General features: G+C 34.3%; 1 pseudogene; it reads left to right on the top strand.

Moving 5' to 3' along the window:
- LOC149179310 (bifunctional riboflavin biosynthesis protein RIBA 1, chloroplastic pseudogene) overlaps positions 1–15,832 on the top strand; it is a 40,573-nt pseudogene extending 24,741 nt beyond the window's left edge.
- The last annotated feature ends 3,424 nt before the right edge of the window (positions 15,833–19,256 follow it).

Here is a 19,256-nt window from a genome sequence, read left to right as displayed (position 1 = left end):
TATTAAAAAAATAACAATAATAATAATAATCTTATTTTTTTTAATTTTATTGAATTAATTATTTATCAAAATTAGATGTTATTAAAATCTCATGATTTTATTGGAGGTAGTTTAGGTGATGGCAATAAGGCAAACTAATTTTCTTGTAAGCATTTTCTAAATTGTGTCGTCACTCAAACACTCTCATAGAAAAAAGTCTTAACCCCACCTAGAATGCCTAAAAGACAACTCTCAAGCAAGCCACCCAATGTCACCTTGGTGGCCTTCTCTCACTCTTTAGACTACACTGAAGGATATCCTTGTCTAAGGGGGGAATCCATAAAGATCAAGCTAAGCTAGGTCATTGAGTAATGAAGGAAATTTCCTTAACAAAGACTAGTGATTTGACACTACTCACTCTCAAAGTAAAAGATTAGGGATAAGTGTGCAAATAGTCAAATAAACCATGAATTATGAACAAATTTTGAATGATTTTAATTATAAAACTATGCTTATTCATGCAACGAAATTATACTTGAAAAATGAAAAATAAAACATGCTCAATTAACCATATAACATGAGATTCTAGTGAATCATATACACACCGACACAATAAAAATAGAAAATTAATCATAAATTAAGCCTATACAAGTAAGGCATTAGATCATTCATTCATCATATTCATTAGCATAGGAGATTGAGAGTTTGTTATCATCATCAAGAGACCATTACATAATTAAGAGATTATACACCAATATTAGTATTAACTATGTTGGATACATCAAAGGGTTATGTGTTTGCAATGATAAATAAAGGAAATATTCAAACTTTTTGTTGTTACTAAGGACAATGAAGACAACAAAGTTGAATGTGGACCACTTACACATTGGTAACATTCAAATGTCATCCATTTATCATCAATTTGTCACCATTTAGAGTTGGGTAGTTTGTAAATGTATAATTGTGACCCAAATGATGTATTTGTAACATTCTGAAGTGTGTAATAACAACTAATGGACCATTTGCAATGCCATTAGCATGTGAAAATATTAATGACTATGTATTTAGAACAAATTTCCATTAAGACTAGAGATCATTGTAAGTTTTAAAGAACCCCTGAACAATAAGAAATTCCATATCATGTCAACATCAAATATTTAATAATTGTGTGCATTGTCTAAATTGTGTGTAGAGTGCACCAATAGTGGTACTATTGGGCTTCGATCACTATCTTTTTAATGTGTGTTAAGATTTAACATTTCAAATTAAAACAGATCATACATCTATAAAATGGCAAGTAAACTGTTAAGATAATCTTAAAAATAGTGAATTGTTATCCTTATGAGCCAAGTCATTTTACGTTCCCATGCATTGATTTGTATAAGGGTGTGGTTAAAATGTCAAATGTGTTAAAAAAATGTAAGAAATAAATGTATCAAGAACAAAATTTGACCATGATGCAAATTTGTAAACCCTTTTCATAATTATTAAAGAGCTTAAATATCAAGGTGTTTCATACATTCATGTACTCATGTGAAGCTTAAGAGTGTTTACTATGTCATAGATATGTTACCTAGATATGTCAAATCCAACATGAACAAGTATAAACATGATAATGTGTCCTTACAAGTAAAGCATTAATCATTTTTAATTTATGTTAATCATTTTTAATTTTGTTACTTATTCTCTAGTCATATATTCTAGTCCTAGACTAAATTAGTCATTTAAGTTAGTCACTTTTAGTTGAGTCACTTGATTCTAGTCATATATTTTATCCCTAGACTAAATTAGTCGTTTAAGTTAGTCACTTTTAGTTCAATCACTCAAAATTGCTCAAATCTAGTAGTAATTCACTTGATATAATTGTGGTGACTAACTTTTTTAGTCACATAGTCACTAACCTCTCATTTTGTACTAGTGATAGAAGAAATTTGAAGAGTTAAAATAGGAAGAGACATCAAACCTTGGAAGACAAAGCCAAAGGTAATTGTTGTTGAGAAATTAGAGGTGTGGTAGGTATTTTCATTAATAAAAATAAAAGGAAAATTTTCAGTTTAAATTAATGCCCCCATAAGTGCCCAAGTTGGCCCTCATAGAAAAAATCGGCCTCTCCCCTTGAGGGAACCTATTTGACCCTCATTTGGAGACTATTTATAGGTGACCCATCCTCATCTGTGCATCTATTCATCAAGAATTATCTCTTTTCTAGAAAAGGAAGAAGGAGGAGAAGGCCAAAAATCAGAAGAACAATAGAGAGGATTGCTTGGTGGCTTGGCACTTGTGGGAGATCATATTCTAGGTACTTGTTATCTTGATGTCTTGTTTTGAATGGATGAATTCATGAACAAAATATTCTGTAGTAAGGAAATCTTGATGTGTTTTCCCTTTTGGAGTTTGCCTTGGCCATTAACCAAACTTCTGGTATATTTTTCCTCACTGTTTTACTGTGATCTCTATTATTTGTCTATTATTAATGGTTGGAATTTTATTATGTATAACTGCTTGATCATGGTAAATTTTATATGAAGTTAATAATAATAATAATAATAATGTATCAATTCAAGCTATCATCTATGAAGAAAGTTTCTCTAGTTTATGTTATACTGGAAAAATCATCAATTATATGTCTGAATGTTTTAATTAATGGAAATTCAATAAAGTTTGGCATTATTCCTTTGACCAGTACAAAATGGCTAATTAGCTACTAAAAAGTGACTAAAATTTGCATATAAATGACTATTTTCAGTTGGTGACCAATAGTGGATAATTTACAGTATCTTAATGCAACCAACATTTAGTTTTATTTAGCTTAGTCATTAATTGGTTATCGAAATTTTATCATCTAGCAGTATATTTATTCATAATTTGGTCATTAATTGTCACAATTAATGACCAAATACACAACAAAATATACTACTACATGATCACCCAATAAACCCAATTAATGACCAAAGAAATATTACCAAAATGTTGGTCGCGTTATAAGATACTGTAAATTAGCTACTAATAGGCATATATATATGCAAATTTTAGTCATTGTTTGAAACAAATTAATGACCAAAGAAATATCACTAAATTTTGGTCGTGTTAAAAGATACTGTAAATTAACTACTAATATTCGTATATATGCAAAATTTAGTCATAATTTGTAATCACAAATTTATCATTAACAATAGTCATTTTTTTGTAGTTTCATATTCATTATATAAACCATTGATTTAGTAATTTATATTCATTTAATTTACTTTCATTAATAATCATTATAAATGACTAATTTAGTCGTCATATATTCATTTTATTTGTGTTCATCATTAATCAATATAAACTACTAATTTAGTAGTTTTAGATTGATTTTATGTGTTCATTATTAATCAACATAAATTAATTAGTATGATTTTGCGACTAAATTAAAAGAATGTCATACAATGTGCACATTCATCTAATATGAAAATGCAAAGTTACATATGTTAATTACAATACTAAATAATATCAAGTACAACTATAAATAATTTCAACTACATAAATTATATTATATGAAATGTCAAGTATTACAATATTAGTTTCCAACTTAATATTGGTTGGACTACAATTTACACATGAAATATTGTTTCATCACTTCAAAATATTATCATTGTGTTTCCAAGGCACTGCAGGTGAATTCACCAACTCTAAATACTTGACCATCCATTTGTATGTGTGTGTCTCATGCAAGATATTGGCCTTAAGGGTATCACTAGACTAGTTCTCTTCTCTCTCTCTTTCAGCATTTATCGCTCCAGTGTTATTGTTCTCCTCTTTCTTCAATTCCTAGTTCTTACCATCAATAGTGAGTTCCTCTTCTAAAAATGAAAGAAGATACAATGCAAAGTATAAGACATGAAAGATGACGAACTCTAAAATATAAATTAAAAGAAACTATAAAATATTTATATGACATATACCTGAACATCAGCAATTTCAATGTCATTTTTCCCAAGAAAAGAAAGAAACTTGAACAAGTTTTCTTCAGTTGGGCAATAATGGCCATTATGTGGTGAGATGACCTGTATAAACAAAGAAAATAAAATGTCACCATAAAAAAAAAAAAAAACACTTTAGGAACTTAGTATGCAACCTTCAAGAAAAGCTTAGGCACAATCATGTCAACCAAGTTACATGCTAAAAAACTCAAACTATCGATAACTTGTGAAAACAAATGGAAAGAAAAGGACAACATATAATAAACAAGAGCCACATGGTGACAATGTCACTGTTTTTTATTTTTTGCACATTGTCACCACCTGGCTCTTATTATAATAAGTTTAATGAAAAGATAAAAAAAATTAATATCATATCCTAAAAGAATAAAATACGAAGTAAGCAATTTAATTAATTAAATAAAAAGATAAGTAACTTGAAAAGCAATTGGTTCTACATAGATAATTTTAATAAAAAATTTATTTTAAAAATTGTATAACAATTTCTTATTATTAATATACTAAAAAATATATAAATACAAATAGAGTTTAAAGTGGAACCAGTTTGAATGATCATAGTGTTGTATTTGAAAGTTGTTCGTTTTGGTGGAAATTTCAGCTTTCAACACCTCAATGCTAAGAATAAAATCTATACCTATAATATCAAAATTCATAGGCAAACTATGTAGTCAATAATCTATTAATCATGCCAAATACAATGATGACTTCAAATGTATAAAGAAATTAAATTCATTTGCAAATAGCATTGATTAGAAGAGGTCCCTAAACTACTACAAACTTAAAACATCCAATCTTTTCCATTTCCACAAGGTAAGCATAACCTCGAAATTGATATGGCACAAAACTAATAGAAAAGGATTGAGATGCACACCTTTCTCAGAATACCACTCTGGGAGCCACCTCTCTCCTCCATTCCCAATGTAGACATGGAAGCCTAGTAGTCGTGCAGCTCCTGAAAGCAACAAATATCAATGTTCACATCTCTCTCTCTCTTATGCAAACAAACATAAATAAGCATGCATGAATGCATCTTACATCCCATAATAACACTCTCATGGGGAAGAAAGTTTATGGTCACATGGGATCAATGCTTGTTTGCATCAAAGGGGAAAATAGAAACAATCAATAGAGGATTGGAGAATGGAGAATGCCTCATATATTTTACATCTATAAGATACACACATACTGATAAGATGCACAACATATGAGTCCATAAGGGATAAACATAATTTATACAAAGGAAGGTAATGGAGATATGATATAGTAGACTCTTAAAAAAGTGTATGTTAGGATCACTTCCAATCATAGGCACCAGCTAGACATTAGAGTCTACTTGTGACTTCACCTAGTAGTGACAAACCAGATAGATCTCCTTAGTACAATAAACCATTGTCACATTGAGATAAGAACAAAATCTAGATATTGATGTATTTTTATTATTTGTAACTTTTGTATAGTTAATTTACATCCATCGATCTTGTGAACATGTGCGACTATATTTCTCTTTATTTTCTAGATAGAAAGGAAAGACCTTATATGAGCAATATTTCATGAACTAGCTTTCATATCCAAAGCCGCAAACTTTGCTACAAGAAGCCGAGAATACATTCCCTCTAGTCTTTGTGCAGGCTTAGAAACGCCACTTTTAGAAAGTTGTACCAATGGCTCCACCAAAGGTATCATCTAGTTGAAAAATACAAATAAATTGATTCAATTAATAACATCTTCAAAAAAAAAAATTCAATATGGGAATATTTCATTTAAAACAAAATATTTAAAGCTATAGGATCATTTATAACTTGAAACTTATGAACCATTAGAGCTAGACCACAATATTTACCCGTATCAAAATCTCTGAGTTTTGGCATGCTAATTTCAGACTACGAAGGTGTGCTCTTCCCACATTTTCCTTCTCTTTAAGTCCCATAGCAAAGAAAGAAGAAACATCTTGTACAAAGCCATCTGCTGATTTTGCAATCCAGGAACCCAAAGACAACAATATTGCAATGTGTGCCTCCTCATTCCCTATATTTTTTTCCAAGAAAGTTAAGCAAAAGGGAATGAAAATAATGATATCATACATTTATCAAAATAAAAAATAAAAGATAAGTGTGGCTACTGGGAGATACCATCTTATCTATAAATAGATATCAGATAACTTGCTATAGTGGTTGCCAAAATATTGAAGGCTTTGTTAACAGGGGCACTAGACAATGTTTGAATTGCATTAAGCATTCCAACCCTCTGGTAGGGAAAGGTAAATTTCCCTTCCCTTCCAACCTTATGAATATATTAGATTGCATTTGGTTGATGGTGTTGGACCCACCAACATTTGGGGATCTCCTCGATATGAAGTCCCAACTAGACCTCACACCATTTGGTGTAGGAATCCTATCCGGTATGATGGCCCGGTTGCCATTATATTAAAGATATGCCTTAGCTCTTGCTTTTTAGGACGTGAGAGTGGTATGCTTTGTCTTTGAACATCAAGGTTCGCATGCCTAGTGAGTGATAGTGTTACTTGTGTCAAGGTTATTTCACTCCAAAGGGACAGGGTGGAAGTGAGTCTCTAGTCGAAAGGGAAGAGTCCCAACTCTATTAGAGACACACAACACAGAAGGACATGCATAAATTCTAGCGGAGTATTCCACACATATGTTGTAGTCACAAACACACAATGAATGGATAACACGTACAACACCCAGCAGAATAGTCCACACGAGTGCGACGGTCGTTATAACAAGTTTACGGGAATGGTTTTGTCTAGTGTTCAATGAGGTAACCCACATGGGCACGATAACATTAACAACTTATACAACACATATTAATAAGCATATGTATTAGAACAACCAAAATAGTTTAACTGTCTTAACACAGGTTAAAGCGACATGCATTGCAAGTGTTCAAAGAATAGTCTTACAAACAATTACAATACATGTGTGAAAATGTGCTGGCCTATTAACAAGCTTCTTAATTAAGTAAAATTTCCAAGACACATCGGTACACCTTACATGACTAAACCCACAAACGGGGCATTGGAGCCACATCTTTCTCCTCAAAGAAAATATTACAGAATGTCAAGGCTATGTGGGAGGAGCTAAGGTGAAAAGTCCTTTCTGTGTACAAATGATGGGTGTTTAGAGCCAAGGGTAAAACTGGACCGTGTGACTGTTTGACTTACATGAATCTTCAACTTTACGTGACTCTTCAGATTTACATGTGGGTCTCTTGGACTCCACGTTACATTACATTGATTACAACAGTATGGCCCACAATAGTGATGTGGCCGAGATGACTCATGACACGACTCGAGACAATAATGCTGGTATGTTCATGCTGCTACTAGTGTCCATGGGGAGATACAATGGTATTGAGTGATGGATGTGCTCTTGGTGTAACATAGCTTCATCTCCACATGGCAAGGTGTGCGAAGTCTTTGATAGTCTTGGTGTTCACTTGATGTTTGCACGTACATGTTCCTCCTTCACTTGTAATTTGACATGCTTCATGTGTTCGTTCATTCATGAATAAATCTCCTTGCATGCATTCCTCGTTCATCCATTTGCGAAAAAATATCCTTGCATGTGCTCTCCTTGTTCATCTCGTTCGTCATCGCGTCATGTCTCATCCATCTACCTATATTTGCAATCACTCATGACGAGATGACATCAAATCCAGAAATATCCTAGTCTACCATGATTTATTATTCTTCACTTCCAGATGTAGGTGACCAGGAGAGAGGATAATGCTCTTGAAACTATGCAAGGAAGATTTCATACCAGGATGCGAGCTTCAGGCACTACTGGTGAAAATTGTGCAGAGGTCACTAGAGATTGGGATGGAAAATTCATATCAGTCGTGACTGTCTGCGGGATCTAACTCGGGTGGAGGGAAGATCTGTGCAATCTTTTGAGGGAAGCACTATATTCAATAGAGGGGTTGGTAGTGAAAACTGTGCAATTTCTTCGAGGAGCTGGTTGCAGTTCACAGGAGGCTTACTTGGAAATATTGCACAATTTTTCTGGGGAGTTGGCAGCGGGCTACGGGAGTCTGCTGGAAAAAACTGCACAATTGATGGGAGGCTGGCTTGCTGAAAATCCTTGCACAATTTCTAAGTTGAGCGGGATGCTGAGTAGCTGGGGAACTTCTCATGAAAACTATGCAGTTTTCATGAGAGAAGCAGGTCGGCTGACTCGTTGGAAAACCTACACAATTTTTTAAGGGAGACAATGATGGACACAGGGTGTTTGTCTATGTAGTTTCTTCAGTCAGTGAAGTGGGCATGCTTTGCAGCTTTTGCACAATTTTCTTGGGGAGTGAGTCCCAAGTCACTACCCAGTCAAAGTCTCTGATTGACCAGTTGGAGGCTTGGTTGATGTGCTTGTGGGTAGTGCAGATTGAAATGGATTGATGAGCAACTTATGCTTTGTTGTGGGTGACAGTCGATTCAGTTGATTATATGATTGAACAATGTAGGCTGCTTGGGAGACAACCTCAAGCTTTGCGTAATTGTAGATAACAGTGCATTACCACTGAGGGTTGAAACTGTGCAATGCAGCCCCATGAAGGTCTGACTATTTGGGGGTGATCTGGCCGTTAGAATTTCAGCAAAATGACCAAGTATGTGAATGAATGAACTTGTGCATGCATGATCTTGCAAACACACACTCAACATGAATCAACAACAAGAAACCTTGAACCATCAAGACAACAACAATACTCAGTGTGACAGACTGACAGTGCGAGAGACAAGTGCGACAATTTGTGATATATCGTTGAATGACCGCAACGACACTTGCACTAACGCATACAAGATTGTGTGTGAGTATGATAGATTTGTACATAGCGAACACAACTCAAACACAACCTTCATCATCACCGGAATGAGGTTGCAAGCATGACATAGAAATCAACATGTCGAAGATGACAGTTTGTCAAACAAGTGAAAAGGACAAAAGACATGTAGAAGAAACACATGAGATGGCTTTTAGCATTTGTGCACATGCATGTTACCGAGGGCAGGGTGATATGACAATGAAAAGCAATCCTGCAAACTCAACTAAGAGGTGTACTTAGAAAGATGTTCCTTACTTACCATACTTACCCTCAAGATGATCATGCATCCGATGTAGTTTGCATGCGGTCCTGATCTTTTCCATTACTCAATTCCTTGGTCCTTCTCCTCAACTCCTTGGAAGAGATTCCATCATGTCACCTTTTCTTGTAGTCACTGAGAGTTATATCTACACAATTTCAGTGGAAAGTGACTGTTGCCGAAATGAGGCCATGGGAGGCCCATCTTTGCAATTTCTACATGCAAGACAGACAAGACAACTTGGACAACACTGTACATTTTTTACGCTTATGGCACTTCTGTGGGACAGAGGTCCTAGGAGGACACCTCTGTGCAATTTCTGAGTGCAGTGCAGCTGGACTGCTCTAGGCATTTTTGGAGAGCAGTGTTAGTTGGGGCCTCTATGGGTTGTGGGGTTTCAGTAGGAAAAGGAGTTTGGTGTATCTATGCACTGCGGGGTTTCAACAGGCGATGAAGGAAGATTGATGGTTGCAGAAGCAAAGTGCACATTTCTGGGAAGGCTCAGTTTCTTGGGAAAAGGGCTAAGTGTGAGATGAGTGAAACATATGTAAACATAGACAGGACTTGATTTTGATAGCACGCAGACACTTAGTGACACAATGTAGACCATCGAGAATGCATAAGACACGCTTTTCTTGATGCAACAACCTTCATGACAAGAGTGCATGAGGTGAGTGTAAAACATGTTTATATGATGACAACCACTCATATGCACACAATTCCCTTGAAGCAAGACAACATTCCCTCTGTAGGAAAAACAACAACCCCTATGCCTAAAGATGACACATGCTGCATAAAGATGATAACGCAAACAACTCTTAAGATCAAGGAGCGAAGCTTGAAATCATCATCTTACAAACAAGTGACCAAGGGTGATCGATCGTAGGATCCAAGGTAGGCTCTAAAATTTGCATGCGAGCCAAAATTTTGGAGTGTGTTGTAGCCGCTACAACATATTCATATCAATAACATCACAAATTAAGTTTCCATCCACAACACACTATTTGATTAATACATCTCTAAGTATAGTGAATACTCAAAGAATAGAACCAAAAGTCCTACAAGATACAAAATGTACCAATAAAAAATTAAAAACATCATGGTAACAATGCCTAAAACCAATACCCATAACATCAAGTAAAATGTTAAAGGTAATGACTAACCCCCAATAACTCCTTTGATGGAATTGAACATAGTTGTTATGGCATCTGGATCACTGGACTACAAACTAAGAGTTTTAATTATCTCAAAAGCCTCTTTCCTTCTACTTTCATTATTGTGGCGAGTCTGTTGTAGAACTGTGGGTAGAATATCACCAACATATTTTCTCAAGTCAAGTTTTGTCAATTTTAGGAGACAGACAACCTCCAATGCAAGTTCTGGGTTGCGCTTCAACATCTTAACTGAAGTTGGCACCACAAGTTTTCCAATTCTTCATGCACCATGTGCTTTAAAAGAGGCTGAAAAGCTTCACTAAGTGCTTTTGGAGGTTTCTCCCTTGAGTTGAGAACCATTGTAAGGTACAATTCTAGAACAATTGTCTGTATATCATAAAATGTATAAAATCATAAGAAGTTAATATTCATCTAGCCAATTGTGCATTTGTTTCTGTGCAGAAGAGGTTTAAGCAAGCATATCTTATATATTAAATAAACCTTTATCTAACAAGATATTAATGCTAATCCTTGTTTAGTTAGAAATGTTTTGGTGTCATTTCATTGTTTATAATTTCAAAAACTCTTCAAAACCTCCCTATGTAGAAGAGTGATGAAAGCACAAGGCCCAAAATAAGTGATAACCTTGTTTTCCTCAAAAAGAGGATAATTATTGCACAATAATCAAGTAAAACTTGAATTAATGCAACACTATTTTCCATTTGGAAACTTCCATTATGCAGCTCTCCAATAGAGTTTGAAAATTGTTGGTACATGTAGAAGAAGAAAATACTATAAATATAAGAGCATTCTCTGAGAATAAATAACACACCCATTTTCCAACCCACTTGTAAGACAGACCTAAAGCATTTTAGGAACACAAGAAATGGTTGAGATATAAACAATAATGAATTGTGAAGCCAAAAACATTGCCTCGCCTAGATGATTTCTGAAATGAGATGAATCATTTTCACGAGACATCCCTAGCTTGTAAATGTCATAAACATGAATGCATGAACTACACAAAAAAACATGCAAGACCATAACTTACCTAGTGAAGGAGATGAATAAAGACCCTCTTACTAGCCTTTCATAATCGGACTAGTCCCTATGAAAGCACACAAGCCAAAATTGCTTGCACAGATGCAACTCTCGTGAAAGAATTATTTGTTGTAGTAACAGATGGACTCCATCTAACAAGGAGACATGATGTAGAGACGACTCTCTTCCTCTGTCCATAATGTGTTATTCTTCTCTTGCATAGTTAATCTCACCCCAAATGTGCTTTATTTTGAGTGCTAAATTCCTCCCTTTTGTGTGCAAACACACATAAAATAGGTGTGCTTTTCTAATTCTAAAAGTGTACAGAATGCCTTGACAGGGAACTATAATTCTATCTCTCATCACTCTTTCTTCCTAGAAGACTGCACCATCTTCTTGCATAGGAAGCATTGGAACAAGTTAAGTGCTGACTATATGAAATGATGTCATTGGCTTCATCACAATCTCAACAAAAATGTGATCAACACAACACCCTCATGCTCAAAGTATAACCAATTCTCAATAAGTCCCTTTGCACATCATACAAGGTGGATCTCTCTTTCTCTTTCATGGACTTCAGTTCAATCTAACGATTATATGAGTAGAAATTCCTGCATATACATTCCTTTCTACATCCGATTGGAATTTACATTATATGGTTGTAATAAAAACTAGAATTGCATTCAATATTGTAATTATAAACATTGTGCTTTATCTCACACAAATAAAGTAAAACTTAGTCACCAATTCCCTACAAATTAAAACAGAAAATGTTGTAGCACACACAAAAACATACAAGCAGAAGGGTTTTGGAGAACAGAAACAACAAAAATAAAATATTACAACCCACATTACAGTGATCCTAAGTCAAAGTTTGGAGAAGATCCACGAGGAGAGTTGACAACTGTCTCAAAGGGGTTTTAGTTACAATTTGTCTTGAAGCAAGTCAACTATTATATATAGAGTTATTTAGGATTGTGGAATTGATATAAGATAGCACAAATTTTGAATAGGGGACCATTGCTAGAATAAAAATAAACTTGGTCGAATTTACAAAGGAATTTGGATGCATGGAATTTGGACCTACATCGGTACTTTGGAATGATTAAAATTACACTGTTGAATGGAATATTCCCTTATTAAAGTTTTAATTTTTATTTATATGTATATATATTGAATGAATTATTTATGTCATCCAAAAACAAGAGAGGCAATTGTTGGAAGCACTAGTTCTTTAAAAAAAACAAAGTCAGAAAAAATGCCCTAGATTATTACAGTTGTATCAGAGCAGAAGTCCTGCCACCGTAAATGGTATGTAAAAATGGAACTACCGCAAGAATTCTTTTGGGAAAAGTATGCAGATTTTTGGGAACATGATGAAGTGTCTTGGAAGAGGCTAGAAGAGAAGTAAGCAAAAAGGATCCAAAGATTAGAAGAATTCAACAAAAATGCCACAATTGAAGCAAATCAAAGGCATGATCATGGCTATACAAGAAGCAGACAAGTGGCCATAAGGACCGGGGATGTCATAAGTTAGTTGGCCAAGGTTCCTGTAGCCCATACAAGGATTCTAATTTTTGTAATAAAATGGTTCAAATGTCTTTACCCACATAATATGTGAACCCTTTTAAATATGGTGAAAGTTTGTTTGAAAATTCAACAAAGACTATGTATTTTGAAACAAATACTGAGATTAGAAGAGAAATTGTAAAGCATAACAAGATAACGATCCAAGTGTTAGAAAACCTAGCAAAAGTAGTAGAAACAAAATTTAAAAAATTAGAAGTTTTGGGTGCAGTCCTGGTTGAAAAGACCCATGTGCGAGAAAAAGAACAATTAACTCCCACTAAAGAAAAATGTGCAAAGCTACATTAGCCAAAATCAAGATTTCCCAAGAAATAGAATATGGAAATTGATGTGAATCCTGTAAATGGTATTGGCTAAGAGCTTGAAAAATAGTTTCTTGTGGTAAAGAACGCCTTTGATGTCATTAAGCTAAAGAAGAATATGTAGATAAAGCAAAACCTCCATAGTGTAAATAATGAGGAAGGTCTAAATAAGACTTTGGTCAAGCGTGTCTCAAAACTTGAGAAGAAGAAATTAACAACAACATCATTGTCCAATGAAGCCTTTATTGATCTACAAGGAAGGAAACAAAACTATTCTGAGAAGGATTCCTTAGTGTTTTTTAGAAAAGATTGGTGTGAGCTTTGTAAATTTGAGTTCGTTGTTTATAAATTACATCAATGTTTTGAACACTACAGAAATTCAACATATGTTGAAAGAAAATTTACAGTGGATGAGGGTGATCATTTGAAGTATGAACCAACCAATGAATCTCCTTCAGTTTTCCAAAGAGACTATACCCTGAATAATTGTAGTCCACTGTTGAAATATTTGAATCGAAAGCAGAGGGAGATATATCTAGCATTACTATTATTCCTAACTGAAAGCGTATATGACCCTATTTCTAGTTAAGGGGACATCTCAATTGAATTTTTAGCTTTATATGGAAGTATTTCTAATCATCTTCACGACCTAGGAAGTTTTCTTTGGAACAAGATGCAGCAGAGTAGAGGAAGCCTTAATACATATGCACCTTAGACATTCTCTTCTATTCCCATTCAAATTGAAGCTCCTCTCCACATGCATAGAATAGGCCTTGGGAAATTGTTGTCTATATGTGGATAGTATGGAAGCAATCATTTTAAGAGGAGAACCCCAAAATCCCAGTGTTGAATCAGTACTCATGGCCTTTGAAATTTTCCATGTTGTATATCCCATCGAGAATTCCATTATCATAAAGGCGGACTTTTATGAGGACTTTCAGGACAAGCATCTTCCATTACGTGATCTACCTAAAACACATATGCAACTAGAATCAATTTTAAGACCCACAATTATCTACCTCGACAGGCCAATTATTTTAAAAGATAATCATTTCTTGAGTTTTCCATGTGTTTCTAATATTGAAGCCTTTCTTGAAGTACTTTCAGGTAAAGAATCTAGTGGGGGACTACAGCAAGAGGAGCCTATGAAAGAATTGCAGTTTTTTAAGGGAAATAACACCCTTGTTAAGAGTAAAAAGAGAAAGGATATGCATTTCATTATTCTGGATGATGACACTTGTGAAGAGAATAAGGTCAGAAGGAAAAAAAAATAGATAAGATCTTAAAATAAGATTAGGGGATGTAGTGCAGGCTCATCAATGCTTAGATGTTAGGCATGGGAAGCATGTGCATATTATGCCTATGTATGAACCTGTTATTCTTCTGTTACATATAGAGAGTCCATCTAGCAACCTTGAACATACACTAGCTATTGTTTCTTCTGTTACAGACCCATAATATCTATTGGCAAGAAAAATTAATAGTGTCCTTACAACTTTACCTGATATGTCTGATATTTCTCCTTGAGAGGCAACTAGTAATAATCACAAGTTAGATGATTGTTTAAAGAAAGGCGATGGGAAGATGGGACTAAGTCACCTATGTGTTGCAATGAATCCAAGAATAGCAACAATTAAGTTCCGAGTACGCTTCAACCCAACACATCTTGCAACCCCATCACAGCTCATGTGTATTGCAGTGTCATAAAAAAATATGACTATTACAAACGAATCAAACAAAATGGATAATACAAAAGTGAAGAATATAGAACTTGACACTAAAGTAGAAACTATAACTAGCTTGAATCAACTACAAAAATAATCTGCCATAAAGGAATAAGTCCTAAGAAGTCTTGAAGTGTCACTTATGGTATCGGACAAAGGAAATGAAGAGAAGATTCTTACTACATTTAGAATATCTGTGAATGCAAAATAGTGTACAACTACTAATGTATCAACAACAGATAGAGTGAAGAAAAGTTTGGTCTTCATGTCTCCAGATTCTAAACCTGGTGATTTTAGGAGACTTGGTCATACCTTCCCTCTGAAATACAAAGAAGGGGGAGTCCTAAAGAGATATGGTCATACAGAAGCATCTGCAGATATTCCAACATTAGCAGGATTAAATCTTACTCCAGTGCCTTATGACATAATTGATGATGATGGTTCAATGCCTCGCTTACCAAGGTTGCAAAAATTTTCAAAGGAACAGAATTCACCACTGATATCTATTGCAGATCTTGTTAGGTATAGTAGGAAACGTGAAAAGTTGGTGGAACAAAATGTTATTTCTAGGTTTTCTATAATGTGGGGACCATTTCAGGCATATTGTTACCGTTCAAAGTTGAATGGCATGGAACATATTGCTATGGTTAAGAGTAACATGGGTGATGGACTAGATGTATTGGTGAGGGTTCATTCTGAATTCCTCACGGGAGATATCTTTGGGTTGACTAGGTGTGACTGTGGAAAACAACTAGCACTAACTATGAAAAAGAGTGAGCTAGCTAGGATAGGAGTGTTGGTTTACTTGAGTGATCATGAGGACAGTGGTATTGGTTTGGGACACAAAATGCGATCTTACAAACTTCACGATGAAAACCATGATAATATTGAAGCTAATGTGGAGCTTGTTCTTTGCTTGTTGACTCCCATGAATAAAAATGCTAAGGAATATAAAAATATTATAACATACTAAATTTAACCCAACCTTCACATGTTTCTCAGCAAATTGAGCAAGAGGAGCATCAAATGTTTTTACAAATGCTGGTTCTCTTAGTGCTTTCGATATGGCATGCTCCACAACTGCTTGAGATGGATGGTCATCATATATGAACAAGGTCTTCATGATTATATCAAATAATAGTGATGTACAATAAATATTGACTTCACCTGCACAAAAAATAACAATCAAAATAGAATTCAACAAGAAATGAGGACTCACAATATGACAAAATTATCCAAATGATCAAAGAAGGACATCTGTGTGGACAAATTAATCAAAATGGAAATATATTATCCACATTAGTGCCAACTTTAATTTATAATAGGTTTAATCCGAGATGGCAGAAGAAACAATATTAGAAGATATCAACGGTTTCAAAGTCCAAGTGTGAAGTATCACCACTACCCTAAAATGTTGGAAATATGGGTTTTGTTGAGGACAAAGAATGATTTCCAAGCCTCGTCAAGGATATCTAGAAGGTCATCCAACCTTTAGGAAAGGGAAAAAAGAAAGGAAACTTTATCCTTTTGTTCAAAGATTCCCTTACACATGGTGGCTCAGGACCAAAATTAGAAGTTCTAGTCCTATCTAGTATCAACGGGGTAGGATAAGGTAAAGATTATTATAATTCTAGATGCCAAGATAGGAGAGATAGGAGAAAAGAAAAATGAATTTAGGGACAAAAATATGATTTTCATATTTAATAGGTAACGGATATTGAGTTTGATAAAATGAAATAAAAGACCAATTTTGTAGATGGGTTGAAGCATGTAAGATTTTTTTCCATGCTCCAAAGTTTATTTATTGTTCCTTTTTAATCTTTGAAGTCATAAGAGAAATCGATTCGGGAAGGTTCATGACTCTATGGTATTGATGGATTAGAAATAAAGAAGTTGTTTCATTGATTTAATATGGCACCCATGAGCCATGAGCCATGAAACCACTAATATGTGAAGGGTCATGGTTCTATGGTATTGTTGGATTAGCAATAAAGCAATGGTTTCATGGATTTAATCCAACGACAATTGCATTAGTTTTCAGCCCTAAGTCCCAATTATAGTGTTGTTCCCAAATCTCCTTTTAGGTTCTAGGAGATGCTTTGGCACTCCCACAGTATGTGACTATTAGATGCATTTTTTAGTCCCACTGACCTAATTTTTTGGTCATTCGTAGACATTAATAACATTATCTTACCTTATCCATAATGGAAAAGGAAAACATATTGGGAACCCTGGAGTCTATTGGTAGCTATTTCTCTTTCATAATATTATAAAGATGAGGACTTCATTATATGTTCCAACGTTTATAAATTGATATGGACATGGGCAAGATTTTTCCAAGTGCGAATCACTTGAGATATGTACTATTTTGTACAAATAGAATCTAAGCACTAGTGACATAATAAAAGAGTTTGATGCAAACATGTGGTGCAATCCAGATAGCAAATACAATGAGGAGATGCAACATAAAGCACGTGATATAAATATCAATGTGAAAATTGTGATAGATGACAAATATGTATTTCTATATATGCACCTATGAAATAAATATATTATTAACTAAGAAATGTGAATATATTTGTTGAAGAAAAAAAATGCAGATGCTACAACCAAATGGCATAGTGAGGATTAGTCAAATAGCACAAACTATTCAACAAAATGTAATTAACATTACTCCAACATTCAAGGTCACTATCAAAAAATTGTTGAAGTTATAAAATATACCTGGAGCATTTGCCTCAATTTTGGGCATTGTTCCAAAAGACGGTGCACTCTTTCTTAATCGCTCAATAGAGCCTGAGTGACAATAGTAGAGATACCAATTTACAGAAGGTGACAAAGATGGCCCTTCTACATCCAATTTTTCAAATAAAGAAAATATCCAAACATGTATACATACCTCAATGGCTTTAGGAGAAGTAAAATATTGTTTTAGTGTTAACCCCAATTCTTGTTGTTGAACATTTTCAACCTATTAGTGATATTATTGTGGGTGAACATGTTCCCCTTGATCATGGTGTTGTTTCTCTAGATATCATCAAATATAGTATATTCTATTCTTTTCAAATTAGTGATCTTCCAAATAGTATTTTTCACCTTCTTTCGTTTTGCATGACTCTAAAAGAATTTTGTACTCTCATATTCATCCTTGAGCCAAGTGGCTCTACTGTTTATTCTCCATTTAGCTTCTTACCATGCCAAAATGTTCCCTCTCTCTTTCTCCAATGTAGCTAAAGTGACCTTGATGTCTTCTAAAAAATCAACATTTGGAAAGCCTATATATAATTTATCAATTCTATTTTCTATGCAAAGAAGAGTAGCACCAAAAACGTGAAAAGTCTTCTTTACCTAGGATTTAGTGATACTTTTAATTTTGATGAAGATTTCTGTAATGACTTGCATGGTACATTCTCCATCACCATGAACATACTTAATGTAGGAAGTAAAATTAAAGGGTGGGGTGAGGGGTTGATGTCCCAAATGCCCACTTCAAAAAAATTTGTAAGGATATCATATCTCCTCCTTGATCCCTCCCAAGAACTGAATCTTCCATAATCCATTAAGAACCCAAATCTTTCTGAAGAAATCTATATTGGCGCTTAGCCACTGCCTCTCTCCTTGGCCCCTAATTGCTCCATGATAACTCCAGGAACTTCACATGTACCAGCGAGTGCTATGAAATTGTGTTACATGTCTTAATATTTCAGAGGGCTTGTGTTTGGAAAACAATTTTACTAACACAAAATATTTCTCTGTATCTGACATTAAGCTCCCATTGTTCACCAATATTTTTCTAAATATTTGGAAATTAAACAAAATTTCAAAGAGATAGTTAGCATCATTATAATTATGAATTATTTACTAGGAATCATTAAAACATATTATTACCTTATTTGCAAACTTGAAAGGTGTTACTTTAGCACCAAATGTAGAATGAAAAAAATATAGAAATCCCAAATCTATGTACTTTGAACTCATTTCGAACAATCCATTATGGATATCAAAACAAGACCAATCTGGCCTTCAAGACCCATGCAAGTAATCAAATTTAATCCACATGTAGTAGAAGAGATCTAAAATATATTCCACTGATCTATCTTTGACCACAAGACAAAGGTAATTAAAAACTATGTCGAATACCCTGTGTTTTCCTCTAGACCATACATGCTTTTGACTTTCATGTTTTTTACTTGGAATCACCAATAATCTCCACAAGAAAACTGGCCATCCTTGAAATGATGGAAACAATTCATATCTCTTAAAATAACTTCTCGTGCAACAATCTTAGAGATGAAATTTATTGTAGAGCGGAAGTCAACACAGACTCTAAGGTTCTTGGTAACTAGAATCACAGTCCTTGGAGATGTGTTGATGAGCCCAAACGAAACTGCAAATTT

This window comes from Pinus tabuliformis, chromosome 4_1 (assembly GCF_031772625.1).
Source record: "Pinus tabuliformis cultivar Carrire ecotype Pingquan chromosome 4_1, CPIR1, whole genome shotgun sequence".
NCBI classification, from domain to species: Eukaryota; Viridiplantae; Streptophyta; class Pinopsida; order Pinales; family Pinaceae; genus Pinus; species Pinus tabuliformis.
This window is presented reverse-complemented; position numbering and strand designations above follow the sequence as displayed.